Below are 16,254 nucleotides of genomic sequence, written 5' to 3'. Positions count from 1 at the left end.
AGCCTCCCTCCTCCAAGCCCTGCAGGCCCGGGGCAGTGGGTGGGGCTCAGCTGCCCTGGACTGCCCCATAGTGGTCCGGCAGGGTTACCTCAATGCCAGCCTGCAACATCACTGTCATCACGGGGGCAGTCCCCATGGCCCACAGGCCTGGCGGCAGGGCTATGGAGAACTTGGCCCTGCCCGCACATCCTCTCTGGGGCCAGTGTGCCCCCAGCACTGAGGATGGCCCTCCTGGCCTGCTGCCCTTCCAGGACGCCACCACTTTGCTACAGGAGGACTCTGCACCTCTGGACCCCTGGCTCGCTGCTTGCCCCAGCCCACGGAGGTGCACACTTACCCACCCCTGGTCCCCGGTCTGCAGCCTTCATGCCCAGAGAGCTGCCTGCCCAGGCTCTGCAGGTCTACCTGCCAGGCGCCGGGCTCCTCAGGCACAGGAAGGCCAGCTGACCACCAGCTCAAAACATGAGAGCAGGCACCGGGTGCTGGCCACTCATGGGCACCACAGAGCTTGGAGGTGGGTGAGGGAGACTGAATAGGGAGCCGACTTCACATGGGGTGACCTCAGAGTGGGTCAAGGCCCTCCTCAACAGGTGGGCGGTTGTGGGGTGGGAGCAGGTGAGGCGTCACAGGGCTGGGGCAGCCCCGTATGTCCACTGTGAGAGGGCACAGCCTCAGCCTCAGCACCCATACCTGCTTCCCCTGCCCCTGAGGTGCACCCTGCACTCTGCAGCCAGCTCATGAGGCTGTGGGAGCCACGTGCTGCTCAGCCCTCAGAGCTGCGTTCATCCTCAGAGGTGGTCCCGGCAGCCTCCACGGGCCTGCCCCTCACTCCTCAGCCATCCACCCACCCACCCACCTGTCCGCCCATCCGCCAGTCCAGCTGTCGACCCACCAATCCATGTAAATTGGATGAACACGCCCTCCCTGCGCAATGACAGGGACGGACAGGGACGGTCAGGGAGGGTGGGCTTGGCTGGCTCCCCAAAGCTCCTGGCCACCCAAATCTCTGTTCAGGAACACATTTGGGGCTGCATATGTGACCAACATCCTCCCCAGTTAAAGACACGCCAGGCCTGTCAGGGCCACCCCTGTTTCCTGGAGCCCCACAGAGCACAGGGATGGGCCCTCAGCAATTCTATGACCTCCGATCCCAGGAATTCCCGGCACCCTGTCAGAGGAGTGGTGGTTTCTCGTGGGACACCCACCAGCGGGCCCAGCAAAGCCCTAACTCCAGGTCCGACGGCGCCAGGCACAAGGACGTGTGGGGCTGGTGGCTGAGCGGACACTTCCCAAGTCAAAGGATCCAGATGAACTTCAAACTGAACTGAACTGGAAGCTAGTCTAGGATCCAGCCCCCTTGTGTGAGGAAGCCCAGGTGTATTTAGGAGACAATGGCAGACCTACCTGTCACTGGGGACAAGGCCATATGATGTGGTGTCCGGTGGTGGGTGAGGCCATGGTGGCCAGGGGATCCAGATAAGGTACCTGTGCCCACCGACGCCACATGGCTGGCACAACCCCAAAGCATTGCACCAAAGAGCAGTCCCATCTGAAAGGCAAGTCGCCGGGCAGCAGGGGAAAGCCCTCGGACACCCATACCACCGGCTGACAGCAGGCACACCGAGCGGGGTGATGATCCAGCCGAGTGAGCAGTGCCGGCTGGGCTGGGCTGGGGGTCCCAGAGGCAAGGTGGACCCAGCTTTGCTGGATATTCTGGGGACGTCCTGTCCCTCCAGCTCAGGGCTCCTCAGGGTGGGGCCCCTGGAATGGCAGCACCGGTGCCCCCAGACCCGCTCAGCCTGAACCCGGGGTGGTCGAGGTGGCCTGTACGTAAGACCACTGCCCAGGCTCCCGTGAGCGCCAGGAGGCAAGAGCGCATCCTGGGAAGCAGGGCTTCACACCGGGAACCTGTGTCCTGGACGCACAGAGGGTCGCCCGAAGTCGGACCGGCATCTGTCCGCACGGCCGGATTTCGTCCACCCCTGGCCCATTTCAGTAAGTCCAGAAACGTGCCACTTAGCAGGAGAAAAACAATCACAATCCCCACAATTGCAGTCACCCTACCCAGGTCCCTAAGACGGGGGGCTCTGCCTCTTTCTTGCTTCAGAAGCACTTACAGGCAGATGTCACAGTCAGAGAGGATCCATCCTCACGGACTCTTTCCAGGCCCGTCATTCCAACACCACAGAGCTGGCCAGGCTGCGCACAAACGTGGGCGGCCATTGGCACGTGAGTGAGGAGGGAGGCTCGCCAAGGCCTTCCAGAGGACAGCCACAACTAACAGCGGTGGCTCCAGACCACGGCATCTCCCCGGGAGGGAGGCTGGGGCGGGGCGCCCTCACCCCATGGCCTTGGGAGGCGTTAAATGTCACCAGGCCAACCCAAAGCAGTATTTAAGTTACTGTTCAGTTCAACTTGTAAGCGTAATGTGGTGGCGGAGGTGGGCCGAGCAGCGAAGAGTGTGCCTCGGGCAGCTGAGACCATGGGGAGGCACCACCCCTGGGCAGCCTCGTGGCGTCCGGTTCCGGACCCCTCCGGGAGCGGCTCTGGATGCAGCAGGGAGGCCTGGTCAGAACACTGTCTCCTGGCCTCCTCTGGCCTGTGGGCAACTGGTCAAAGCCCTTTCTACTGCAATCCGCCTGCCCTTTGGGGTCTTGTGAGCTGCTTGGCGCCAAAGGGGCCACGGAGCACGCAGCCAGCACTGCAGCTGGCTGACCTCTCAAAGTGGCTCCACAGGGCAGGCAGAACTTGGTACGTCGGCCCAGGGAGCCCGGGGAGTGAGGGACTTGCTCAAGGCCACGCAGCCGGTCAGGGCTGAGCTGGGAGCTGTTCAGGTGGTCTTGATTCTAAAGGTCTTGGATGCCTATGTGACCTCAGTGTCCTCACTGCAGCGAGGAGACACCTGGGAAGGTGTCCTGGCACTTAGGGATGGCCTTCCACAGGGGGTGGGCAGGTGCGCAGGTGCATGGATGGATGGATGGGCAGGTGGGTGGGTGGGCAGGTGGGCGGATGGATAAATGCATTGCAAGAACAACCTTGAGGGCCATTCCTAACAGGAAGAGAAACCTCATCCCCATTCCTGACTTTCCTTCCCTAAGGATGAGCCCCATTAATGCGAGTCCCTGGCCCCTCTCCCGCCTGACTCTGTGAATGGCTGATTTGGGATGAACACCAGGGCTGGCTTAGCCTCACCCCCCAGCCCCCTCCTCTGGAAGGGGGCTGGGGTCTCTGCTGCTTCTTTAGGGCCACACTCCCCCCACCCACATGGGGCGACGCGCCTGGTCCAGCATTCCTGGGTGGGGGAGGCATGTATGTGGTTCGAGGTCAGCTGCAGCCCCACCCGGGCATCTCCTGGATCTGCACCTCCCACCGGACATTCCACCTTCCACCATTTTGGAGAAACAAGGCGGGACTTTGTTTCCCATCTTGTGACTCTACTTCTCTGCCCTGGGCCCCTTAGCGACGAGAGCGCCCCTTGCCCCAGAGCCTGTAAGTCCACGCAAGCTGAGAACGTCATGAGGACCATCTTGCCTGCTGCTTGGGGGACAGAGAGACGGCACACTCCGTCTAGCCAGGTCTACAGAGTCACCGGGTAAAACGGGGAAATAAAATGTTTTTGTTTCTGAGGATTTCTGTGCAGCCACGTTTCTGTCAGGTGCAGCCATGCGAGAAGCCCCCTCTTCCATGGAAGGGGTCTTGGGGCTGCAGACCCACTTCTGGAGATAGTTCGCCAGAACGGGGAATTGATGGGGTTCCTTGTGCCTTCCTCCCCCCTCAGCCCTGGACCTCAGCTTTAGGACCACAGCAGCTGGGACTCCAGGGGTGCCCTGCAGGGAGCCGCTGCCCCCCGGGGGCCCCATCCCTTCCCAGGTCGCCTCAGGCACCGCGCCTCCTTGGCATTCCCCTTGTGGAGCAGCTGTGGGCCTTCTGAGCCCCGAGCAGGAGCACGGCTGTTGTTAACACGGCAGATTAATAGCTCTGAGAAAAGGCGTTTCTGCAAACATGCTAAATATTAATAATAATCAATCGCCGATTCCATTCCCAACTCACACCAGGACCTTGCCCACAGGGACTGGAGGGTGACCCGCCCCAGCTGCAGGGCTGATGGACAGGAATTGTCGTTAGGGCTTGGGAAGGCGCGGGGTAGGCTGGGCCTGGGCATCTTGCTCAGTGCCCCCTCCCACCACGCCCGCAAGGGGCCTAGGTATGGAAACTTCTCCACAAAGAGGAAGGACACCCCTCATCTCCCAAGCCCCAACAAGGCTGACCTGGCCACTGTCACACACATGCTTGCCTCTCAAGTCAAACATGAGCGAGGCAGCGTCCTCCAGGGACTGAAGGAAGTGAGGTCTGAGCAGCCCAGCCACTTGTCCGGCCTTGTGCCCACCGTGGCCGGTCCAGGCCTTCGAATGCCAGGTAGAGCATCCCACCAGCCCTCACCGACCCTCGTCACCAGGATGGCTGGCGAAGCTCCCAAGACTGTAGTGGGTTGAACTGCGTCCCCCAACAGATATGCTTTGTCCTAAGCCCTGGTACCTGAGGGTGTGAGCTGATTTGGAGACAGGGCCTTCACGACATCGTGAGGCTGAGGTGAGGCTCCCACGCAGTGTGACTGGGAGGGGCAGAGACACAGAGAGATCCGTTGGGAGACGGCTGTGTGATGAGGAGGCCTCCAGTCTACCATAATTTGTTGCAGCAAATATAAAGAGCAAGGCTGGGAGCTATGGGGTGCAGTCAGGGGCCACCGCCTCCCCACCGGCCCCTCGCCCCTACTAAGAAGCTCCCTGCCCGCCCCCCTGTTCTCAGCTGGCTTATTGTTCCAGAAAGCAGGTCCCTAATCCACCCATCTTGCAGATGAATAAAGTGATGCCTGAGGACCAGAGATGCCCCAGTGAGCCCCGGTGCTGGGGGGAGACCAAGTGGCAGCCCCCAAGCCTGGGACATCAGGTGTCCTACGAATGTCTCCAAGCTGCTTTCTGGTTACAGTCAAAGCCCAGCTGCTCAAGGCCAGACTCACCTCCCCAGGCCAGCCCGCAGCTCCAGGAGGACCCCGGGAATGCAGAGGGGCAGCAGTGAGCGGCTCCCTTCCCCCCACCCTACACACATGAAGCAGGTGGTGGCCCTGGGGTGCTACATGGGCCACTACACATTCCGCTGTGGCCCGGCCAAGGTGCTGGGGGCCTGCCTGCCCACTGAGACGGTGCCTCGGGAGCCCATTACCCCCTGACACCTCTCCCCAGCCCCCCAGTCCCTGTCAGCCAGGCTGACACAGGGCCGTGGGGGACTCTGACCGGCGCTCAGACCACCTGGCCCCTATTTAAAGGCAGTGCATTATTCTAAGACGATTACTTATCCGCGCAATGCTCCAGGGACAGCAGCGTTCCTATTTCAGGCCCCGCATCCCCTATTTCCTCTCTGCCTCCACCGCCGCAGGCAGGCTCAGAATGACTTGCGATGCCACTGTAATTTTTATCAAGGCTTGTTCCTGGTAAAAAGCCTCTTTGTTTCAGAGAGATGTGGTTTGGCCTTTCCTCTCCCTCTCCTTTATTCCTTGGTTAATATACCACTTCCCTGCGCCCTGGGGGCAGTGAGGTAGCCCACGGATTGTTCGGATCTCACTGTTTTTCTTCTAAATCACAGCCGACTCTCCTGGCCCCGTGCTAAGCACCATGCGAGCTGGCGGCTGGGCAGGGGGTGTTCCCCTGGACCCTTCACATCTTGTATTGTTAACACTCAAGAGGGGTCTCTGGCACCCAAGGCCCCTCAAATTCCAAGGGAGGTTGGTGGCAGATACCAGCTCTTAACCTGACATCTGGCAACACCACAATGTGATTTTTGAAAATTATGGTAAAAGACATTACATGATAATTACCATTTTAACCATTTTTACGTATGGCTCAGGGGCATCCAGCTCGTTCCCAGTTGTGCAGCGTCCCCACCGCCTGGCTCTGGAACTTTCCATCTCCCCACACTGACCCTCTGTCCCCAGCAGCCCCCAGCCGGCCCCCTTGTCGTCTGTCTCTCTGGGTGTGACTCCCCTGGGGACGGCCTGTGACCGGGTCGCACAGGTTGTCCTTCTGTGCCTGGCCCCCTGCCCCGTGTCCTGAGGGTGCCCCCACGCTGCAGCCAGGGTGAAGCGCCCCTTCTTTCTCAGGCTGTGTAATGTTCCCTTGAGCAGGTGGGCTCCATTGCGTCCGGCCGTCCTCCACTGACTGTTGCCTGCCCTCAGGGGCCCTCCGAGTGCCTTCCACCTCCGGCTCCTCTGGATGATGGCGCTGGACATGCGTGTGCAGATGGGCTCGAATCCGCAGTGTGCTCACAGCGTCCCCGAGCCCCAGGAGAGAGTCCTCACAGGCCATCACACCACAGTGAAGAAGGCTCCATCATCGGCCCCTGGGCCGCACCCCGGGCTGTCTGTCCCACCTCCCACCAGCTGACACCAGGGCTGCACGAGCGTGGGGGGCTCACCTCCTGTGTGCCCCGAGGCCCCCTGACGCTGGCCCCTACTGTGCAGAAGCAGGCTGCGTGATCAGGAGACAAGGGTTGTGGCAGGGGGGCTGCTCCTCTACTGGAGGCTGACTCGGGGTCCTCTCAGGCTCAGCCGGTTTGCTGAGGCCTCGAGGCCAGAGGGCATAGAGTTCTGGACCCTCCAGCTAGAGGAAGGGAAGCCGGGAACACAAAAGGGATGGGGGCTCACTCAGGCTGGGGAGGGCGGAAGCCAGCTCAGCACATGTGCGGGACCCCCCAGTTGACACCCACAAACCCACTGTGTTTCTGTAACCTCAGAAGCCTTAAGTGGGGTCCACAGGGGATGGGCGAGGGATGGACAGTGCTCTGCTTGGGGCAGGCCTCCTGGGTGCAGAGGCTTTGGGGAGAGGCCCAGGTCCCCGCAGGAGGCTCTGACGGCTGGGCTGGGAGCTGCCCACCCACCAACAGGCAGACAGAAGAGTCAGCGATGGCGATTTGCTCTCCCTCCCAGTCTGGGCAGCACTTGGAGGAGGAACGGGTTAACCCTGAGCAAACTTCCCCGACAACCGCCACCGAACTATTTATAGACATATTTATCTCTTCAGTGCCTACCAACTGGGCCCGCGCTGCTGTTCACAGGCCGGAGCAAGTCACGCCCCAGGTAAACAAGTGTTGCCCCGAAATAAAAATCTCAAGAGGAAGAGGGCTGCCCTGCAGCGCCCCCCTGTACCTGGAAGGCCTGGCCTCCCTGGAGCACCGTGAGCGGAGGGGCCCTGGTGGGGCGGGGTGCCCTCGGGGGCTGCAGCGGAACCGGGCCTGGGCGGCTGTGGGCAGGCTCTGGGCAGGGTAGGCACGCAGGGAGACAGCCCTGCTTGGAAAGACCCCACCAGCTGGTGGCTCGGGGAAAGCTCTCGGCTCCTGGACCTCTGCTTTTTGCCGTCCACTGCAGACAGAGCCGGTGCCGCGCTCCCCACAGCTGGGGCCGCTCAGAAGGAGAACTGGGGATGGCGGAGGGTCAGCTCTGAAGACAGGCGGCCCGTGGCATCTCGCCGCTAGTGGTGGGTACAGGCCCTCCGCCCTCCTGCCCCCTCCCTTGAGCCCCGCCTTCCACTACCTGTGCTGCCTTGAACCCCCACCCGCCGATAAAGCAGGGGTGGAGAGTTGCCCTTGGGTCCCTGCAGACTCGACATCTCCCAGGCCGGGGTGGGGGTGGGGGTGGTGGGACTCAGGTTACCCAGAAGCCCCACAGAGGGAGGTGCCTTCTTGTGCCTCAGTGTTTGGGGGTGCAGCCACACCGCCCAGGCACCAGCTCCCAGTTCCCTCTGTGCCCCTCCCTGATGTTGTCCAGACCAGGCGATTTGGGCTGCAGAGGGACCAGGAGCAGCTGGGGGTGTCCCATCCTCTGGGCCAGGGAGCCAGGACCAGCTTCACCCTCTGCAGGCCTGGGGAGCTGCCCGCCCCACCAGAGCAGCCACCAGCTTCGCCCCCACCCTGGCCCTCTGGCCTCATTCTGCCCTAATAAAGACGTTTACAGTTTTAACCATCAAATGAAGTGCTTAACTCCGCCAGGCCCATCTCCCCTCCCCCCTGCTCAGCCACTCGGCAGCTTCATTTAGCAGGCTAGTGGCGAGAAAAAAAAAAGAAAGAAAAAAATTCATTAATTTTTATTAACAGGGAGAGCCATTTGCTCCCTGTGACAATATTTGACTTGTCGAAATGATTTTCACCTCTGCCATGAGGTGGGCGCTCCCCACATACATCACCCGATTACTCGGAGCGCGCCGGCCGCAGTCATTAGGCAGTGAATTAACGACAATCCCCACCACTATTAATCACCCTGACAAAGGCGTTAGCTCGCTGCTGACCCGAGCGAGCAGGCAGCCGGACCTGCAGCCAGAGGAGCGGCAGGGGCAGGAGCAGGTTCCTTCCCTCCTTCCCCCCAAGGCCCTGGGGCAGGGGCTGGCCCTGCAGGGGTGGGGGGAGCGGAGGTGCCCGAGCAGCGGCCCGGGCTTGTCTTCTGAGGCCCTGTCACCCTTCCTGTCGAAGTGACTGGCAACCAGGCACCCCTGCACCTGCCAGGAAGCTCACCTCACCATTCCCGAGACACAGAACCAGGAGCAAGGCCCGTTATTTCCCCATATCATGGATCAGGAAACCGAGGCCTAGAAACCCCAGGACCTGCCCAGCTGGTAGCCTGGTGAGGGGCAGCCCCCAGGACTCAAACCCGGGTCTACAGAGCCACAAGGCCTCCTGCTCCCAGCTCTGACCCCATGCAGATGGCTCCCCGCCCCAGCTGCCCCCAAGAAAGCTGCTGGAGAATCGGCTTCAGTAAAGCAAGTGGGGTGTTTCCTTCAGCTCCAGAGACACTTTATAAGAATAGTTAAACCATATATATTCAGGACGGCAGGGCTGAGTGGACAGCTCTTAGGAATCTGATTTCATGAGGTTCCCTTCCTCCGGAGGTCCCGGACCCATGGGTTTGTTGGTTAGGGTGAGCAGAAGATTCTCTCACATGGCGCACATGACGGCCCGCTGGGCACTAGGGACAACTGACGACCGTATCCCAAGGCCGGGTCCTGCGCCCTGCAGTCTCCCCAAGGCAAGGGCCTGAGCAGGCGAGGCCTGCAGACCCCTCCCGGAACTTCTGCCATGCAAGAACCGCTCAACTCATGCGACTGTAGACCCCATGATGGTCCTGTACCACGTCCTCGAACCTGAGGGTCGGCCACTGGGAGAGGGATGTGCAGGAGGCACTGGGAGAGGGATGAGCAGGGGGTGAGGGTGGCATCCTGGGCTCTGGGCTGACAGGACGACACACCTGCCTCTACAGCTTCTCTGCCAAAGGTGGGGGGCACCTGTCAGGGTCCCCGTGGGGACCGGACACGACGTCGGCAGAGCACGTGCCACGCGGCCAGGCAGGTGGCAGAGGGCCCAGCCAGCACCAGCCGGCCCCTCATTCCCTGACACCACTTTAACCATTTTGCACATTAATCCAATTAATCATCTCTACGTTTAAGACCAATTTCTCCCATTAACCCAGGTCAGGTCTGTATTTCGGTCTGGTTTTGGTCTAAACCAGTGTCTGAAAGCCGAGGGTAGGGTGGGGGAGGGAGGAACTCCGACCCATTTATCTTCCTTCTCTGGACTTCTCATTTCTTATGCCTCAGCAAATTTCCTAATTTTCCTCATTAGCAGCTAATTTACAAGTCTCCACAATCTTTCCACCTGTTCCTTTCATCGTGGTTGTTGCGAGATTGCAGTCGCCATTTGCTCACTTGCATGATGCTGGGGCAGCTGGGCGGGGCAGAGGCACGTCCCTGGAGGCGCGGGCGGGGCGGGGGCTCTAGGCCCCTCCGAGCCAAGCCCCCCACCTCCTTCTGCCTGCAGCCCCCTGCCCCCAGGGCCTGACCCGCAGCCTGAATCCACGTCCTAGGGCCTGAATCCCCAAGGAGCTAGGAGCCTCCAGATCTGTGGCTGGGTTTTCAGAAATTCCTTGCCCAGAAAAGGCTGCCATTCGTGCAGAGCGGGAGCCCGGGGGACACAGGCCTGGCCCTGGGCTCCCAGTGAGAGTCCTCCACTCCTCCTCACTTTGCTCTTGATAATGTCCTGTGAACGTCACCCTCTCAAGCTCCCTGCTGGTGGTGGTAGCAGTGACGTGTGGACCAGCACCACCTGAGGCCTCCCCACTTGCCATCAGCCACCATGAATCCCAGCAGTCCTCCTTCTGACGAGAGACGGGGTTGGGCGGGGGTTCCGAGGAGTGGCTCAGCCTTGTCCCACCGTGTCCAGCTGTGGGGTTTGGGCGCAGGCCTCCGGGTCTCTGGGCCTCATGGCAGCCCCGTACAGCGAGTGACACGCCTGCTCTCAGGGCTGCCGGGAGGATGGGGTGAGCTGACTCGGCCCGGGGCTTCCAGGCACACTGGGCTCATAGCCGGCACCCACAGCCCCGGCCTGCTGGCTGTCCCACTCCGCACAGGAGACCCGAGCTCCCTCGGAGAGCCCGAGACCTGGGCAGGCCACACCTCCCGATCCAGTACCTCCTGTGCCTCAGTCTGACTTAAGAAGGCCACGGGCCACCAGTGAAATGCTGTCCCGGGGGCTATATCCCCTGAAGGTCCCGTTCAAGAGGAGCCTGAACCAAGCGGGCTGGCAGGGGCAGTTGGCACCAGGCGGTAGGTGGGAACTGGCCTGCATGGGCCTGGGGACCTCATTCTCCTTGTATTATCCACAGACACTCACAGAAAACTTCAGAGTGCACCCACCATGGTCAGACACCCAGCCCACCGCAGCTGGCACGGGCCCCGGGGCATCTGCAGAGCTCCCCCTGCGTGCCGCCGGCCGCTAGCCACACCAGGAGAGCGACAGCCCGGCCCCTGGCGGGCTCCTCGGGACCTGTTTCTTGTTACTCCTTGCAACAATTTGATTTTCTCTGCTAAGCAGAGGGCTGTGGAAAAGACTGCAGTTGGAAACCCATGATTTCCTGGCAGTTAATGAATTTCAGCCAAACGGAAAGCAAGGTGAGGTTCCAGTGCAGAGCTCAGATCCACACACAGGAAAGACCAGGGGCTAAGAGGGGCCTCCATCCTGCCATCCGGCCCCCCTTCCTTGCCCATGAAAGCCCCTCTCCAGGGCGTTTCTCCACTTGCATTTTACTGAGTGTCCAACGACACGTGTGGTGGGGCCATGGGGAAAGGAGGCTGGGTGCCCCCCGAGCCCAGGTGAGCTCCGTTCCTGTACCCAGGTTGCTGCCCATCTCTGAGCCCAGGTGAGTTCCCACTCCTCAGACCGGGTAAGCCCAGATGAAGCCCAGGTGAGCGCCCCCCACCCCCCACCCCTGGTCCCAGGTGGTGTCCGCGCCAGGGGGCTGCCTGCCTGTGAGACAAGCCTGCTTTGAGGAGGAGCCCTGGGGCTCCCGTGCCTGAGCCATTACTCTTGGGCTCGTCCACCAGGCACAGAGCAGGGGCTCTTCCCCACCGTGTCACCAAAACGAGGGCCAGGTGGCCAATGACAGACTGACCTGGGAGGCAGAAGCCTCCAGAGAGCAGAAGACAGGCCCTGCTCTGCAGGGGCACAGGCACATGGCCCAAAATGCCAAAGGGGTGGGGGTGGGCAGGGAGAAAGCCCACAGGCTCCTGGGCAGAGCAAGTGACAAGGGGTGGTCAGTGCCTGCCCCACCCCAACAGATCTCTGAGGGAGCTAGGTGGCCCCTTGGAGGTTGAGCCCTGCAGCCCTGCTCCCCAGGAATTGCCCCCCCCAACACAGCATCTCCCCTGGAATTGCTTCTCATCTTGTCAACACAGCTGTGACCTCATTTCTCCTGCAGGTCCCCTTGCTCACCCACACCCCTTTCAGGCCACCTGCTGCCACGGGCACTTAGCTAGCAATTCCTCACACTCCAAACCCATCCTTTCCAGGCACAGAAAAGTTCTCTGTGGGATCAGCAGATAGCTGGTGGGATTACGTGTGGCTAAGGGGAGGCTGGCCACAGGGCTCTAATTTTAAGAGTGGAGCCCATCTCATGCAGCACAGTAGCTACAGCTCTGAAGCCCTCACCTGTGAGCCCCCAATAGCCGTGTGTGAGAAGATAGCTCCCCTGAGCTGTCAGCCCTGACCTCGGTGGCTGATGTTGACCATGTTTCTAAAAATTAAAAATAGGGAGGCAAAATCTTTCCGTCAAAAAAGTCTGTCTTCTCAAATTGCCTGTCACACTGTCTACCAACCCCAGGACAACCTAAAATTATTCTAAATCACTTTTCAAACCTTAGGAAAACCACAAGAACAGAATTATCTCCTGTGTTTATCACACATTATACTTAAGCTGTCGGCCAGTGTGTGAGAGGCGTGGAATTCACGGGGCAGCGGCCTCTGGGGTCTGCAGAAGACACGGGCTTTGGGGTATGTGGGCAGGTGGGTGCCACAAACACAGACGATCTGCACCCCATGAGTGTTTTAGAGCGGATGGTAAGGCCGGCTGGACAAGGAGCGGGAGCTTGCCCAAGCGCCCCTGGGGGCCAGGAGCCAACGCTGAGCGGGCACACCCCTCTCCCGGAAGCTTCCCAGGAAAGATGGCACCATGTGGGACGGAGCTGGGAAAATATCCAGTGTGTGGGTTGAACGGTGTCCCCTCAAATCCATATTTTGAAATCCTAAGCCAGGACCCCAGAATGTGACCTTATTTGGAAATAGGGCCACTGCAGATATAACTAGTTAAGACGAAGTCATTAGGGTGGGCCCCACTCTGACGCAGCTAGTGTCCTGAAAGGACGAAGAGGACACAGGCCTGGGCACACAAGGACACCTGTGAACACGAAGCAGGGATGGAGCGATGCGTCTGCCATCCAAGGAGCATCAGGGACCGCGGCACGCCCCCGGGGCTGGGGAGGCCTGGGGCGGATGCTCCCTCAGCCCCCGGGGTCGGCCCTGCCGGCTCCTGGGTCTTGGACCCCGGCCTCCAGAACCGGAGAGAACGGATCCCTGTGATTTAAGCCCAGCCTCAGTGCTGGGTTAGGGCAGCTCTAGGAAGCAAATGTGTCCACTAATTTAATTGGCAGATTTTGCTTTACGACTGCTAATTGAGCACCCACTGTGTACAAGATGGTCCACGGGGCTCATGCAGGCTGGCAGGTCCGAGGCACAGCGTGGACCTTCAGTGACAGGCCAGGAGAGGCCAAGCAGAGCGGGCACCCAGCATCTCTTTCAAGCACACCTGAGGTGCGCAGCTGGGGGCTTCTGCCCGCTCCCCCGGCTCCGGGAACGTTCCCCAGGCCCTGCCGCCTGTCTGGAAACAGTGCTGCCCCCACCTCTGCCTTCCTGCTGCCTGGGTGCCCGAGACTGTAAAATGGGGACAATCTTGTCCCTCCTCATTGGTGACCAAAGTTTAGAGGGTGGCAGGGCTCAGACGGGCCTGACTGTGCCCCCCATGTGGTTGGGCTTCTCCATGCTGTGCTCAGGGCTTCTTGGTCCTCAGCAGGCGTGCATCCGCCAGTTTGGCTGGCTCACCACTGTCAATCCCAAATTGTTCACTGCCCAGGGGCAGGGACATTTCTGTCCCAATAGGCCTCTCACAAAACGGGGGGTAAATGGGCGATTAATGAATGCATGGAGTCCACGACCCCAGGCAAAGAGGGAGGCTGCTCTGAGCCGGCTCTGAGAGCCGCAGATCTTGGAGGAGTTCAGATATTTGCTTCCCTGGGATAAGCTGGTCCATCTCAAAATGATGAGCCAGCAAATCCATGAAGGCAGAAAAGAGCATGGGGGTTGCCAGGGGCCAGGGAGGGGAGGACTGGGGAGGGGAGTCTGTTTACTGGAGTTTTTGTTGGAGATTAAAGAGTTTGGGGCCCAGGCGATGTGATGGTTGCACACATGCGAATGTATTTCGTGCCACTGATCGCACATTGCCGATGGTTGCAATGATCAATATTATCTGATGTCTCTTTTACCGCAGTGGAAAAAGCGCACCAGCCAATTCTCGGGGAGAAGCTGTCCAAAGGGCGGCTGCCGACCATGGTGCTCATTTCCGTGCTTTCTGGAAGAAACCTGTTTCTTTCTGCAAATCTGACGTTTCTGCTCCCTGTTCCCCTTTTCCACACCCAGCCGCACTTGTCTGTGGGGACGAGCCCAGCTCGGAGTGGCCTTGTGTGGGGCGGGAGAAGGTGCCAGGGCCAGCGAGGGCGCCCGTGCAGGGGAGGGGCGCTCACGGCCTTTGAACGCGTCTGCCGGCCCGAGAAGCGCGGGGACCAAGTGCCTCTCAAGGGAGGAGACTGGGCCGTGCCACACGGAACACAGAGGGCACGGCCCAGGAAGTGACTTTAAACCTAATTGTTCCAATTTCTTTTGTGCAGGGTCTCCAGGGGTGCCTGGGCGATCTCCTGGAGCTGCATCGGCTCCAAATCCGGGAGACCGCGCTCGGTCACAACCGGCAGGCCTGCCCACAGCCGCCTCGCCCCTCCGTGCCCGGCGCGGGCTCTCGTGTTTTTTTTATTCCGGGTAAAGTCCTACACAGATGTCTGACATTTTAAGGAAAAAGAAATGTGGACAGTCGCTGTGTGCCGGGCCAGCGGGCTTGGGAGCCATCTTTCTGAGCGGCGTCTCTGGCAGCCGGGCGTGCAGGGGACACTTAATTGTGGGCCTGTTTGCTGGCAGGACGCCCTGCCTCGTCCAGCGGGCAGCCAGCATGATAATGAGACAGTTTCTATGGAAATCAGCTTATAACTATTCATTTTCTCCCCATTCCCGACCCATCCACAAAGAGGTTTTCCAAAATGACCCCCGTTTTCCTACCCCCAGCATGTCCTCACACCACTGCCCAGCCCGCTAATCAGCCCGAGGAGAAAGGAGAGGAAGTGCCGACCTCTGGCAAGACGTGGGAACGCGCCCGCACCCCGCGTGGCTGTGACCGGCAAACAAAGAGGCCTCGCCCGCCCGGGCCAAGTTCCCAGCACACTTCCCGAGCCTTCTCGAGCGCCTTTTCGTGTGTTTTCTGCTGAGGTCTGAAGTACTCCTTTGCCATCTTTTGAGAAACTTTGAAAGCCATCCTGTTCTTCTGGAACATTCCCGGCTGGCCTCCCTCACCTGCGGGCTGCTCCCCGAGAACGGGTCTTTCTCGGGAAAGGGAAGACACCCTGAGGAATGGGGATCAGGGCACCCCTCCAAGTTAGCGGGGCTACCAATTTCAGCACGTTTTCCCCTCCCTTTTATAGGGCCTCAGAAAAGAGAGGCGCAGCCATCAGCATGGGGGTCAGGGAAGCCACAGACCCACAGGAGGTTCTTGCCTGAGACACAACCCAGACTCAGACCAGTTTGGCTCTTCCTGGCTGTGTGGCTGCGGGCAGAGCTCTTGGCCTCTCTGAGCCTCTGCTAGCCCCTCCGGAAGTGGGGGGGGGGGGATTAAACCCGGGGATCCTGCTGAGCCCATGGCATGGCATCTGCAGCCAGTTGTCCTGGTCAGCAGTGATTCACAGTGCTGTTGTCAGCGGGGCCCGGCTCCAGGACCCTGACCGAGGGGTTCGTCTGACCCCGGCTGTGTCTGGGGTCTCCCTGCAGCTCTGCACAGGAAGATGGACCTCATTTGCCCCTCAGGGCCCAGGGGCTCTCTGTCCCCTTCCCACCCAGGCCAGCGTTGGGGGTGTCCCTCCAGGTCCTTGTCCTTTTGTCCCTTTTGCACGGAGCAGCTGCAGTGCATGCACCAGGCACCCCAGAAATGCTTGGCGGGTCCACCAGCGAGGCGGTGGGGGGGCGGCAGGATGTTCCAGAAACACCCATCAGCAGCTATTTGGAGACTGGCCGAGCACAGCCCAGCCAGGCGGGGCCCATGTCTCACCCAGGGGCCAGGGCCCTGCAGGCCACCCAGCTCCGCGTGCCGTGCTGAGACCCTCAGCTGCGCACTGCCAGAGCCCGCCGTGAGCACCACTGAGGCCGGGTGTGTGGGGCCCCAGCCTGGGGCAGCGGGCTTAGCAGATGAAAGTACAGGACACCCAGTCAGTCCTGAACTTCAGATAAACAACAGGTACATTTTAGTACCTGTGTCCAGCGCGACATTCAGGACCCTCTGCCACACTGGGTCTGCCTCCACACACGCCTGGGGCTGAAGCCCAGAACCCTGTTCCTATAGATAGGGGGCTAATGTTCTGTGCTTTTTAAAGAAAAATATTTAACAAACCCTTAAGCTCAGACTCCTGACGCACCCCAAAAGCTGGTGGGGCCCGGATCAGACTATAAAGTGGGAGCTTTCTCGGGGCCTCCGGAGGGCTGGAGGTGCCTTCTCAGTTTTGAAAGAAAGTGTCAGTT

The 16,254-nt window shown here is 60.3% G+C and overlaps 1 protein-coding gene and 1 long non-coding RNA gene across 6 annotated transcripts in view; one reads left to right on the top strand and one right to left on the bottom strand.

Moving 5' to 3' along the window:
* The window catches only part of PRDM16 (PR/SET domain 16), a 300,725-nt gene that overhangs the window by 206,933 nt on the left and 77,538 nt on the right, over positions 1-16,254 (bottom strand). The window lies entirely within an intron of this gene.
* LOC118911090 (uncharacterized) lies at positions 7,072-7,999 on the top strand. The gene is made up of 3 exons (XR_005024333.2): positions 7,072-7,226; positions 7,418-7,526; positions 7,817-7,999. It is a non-coding gene; the product is annotated as an uncharacterized LOC118911090 (long non-coding RNA).

This window comes from Manis pentadactyla, chromosome 4 (assembly GCF_030020395.1).
Source record: "Manis pentadactyla isolate mManPen7 chromosome 4, mManPen7.hap1, whole genome shotgun sequence".
In the NCBI taxonomy this organism is placed as follows: Eukaryota; Metazoa; Chordata; class Mammalia; order Pholidota; family Manidae; genus Manis; species Manis pentadactyla.
The sequence above is the reverse complement of the archived record's forward strand: the minus strand, read 5'-3'. Positions and strand labels throughout refer to the sequence as shown.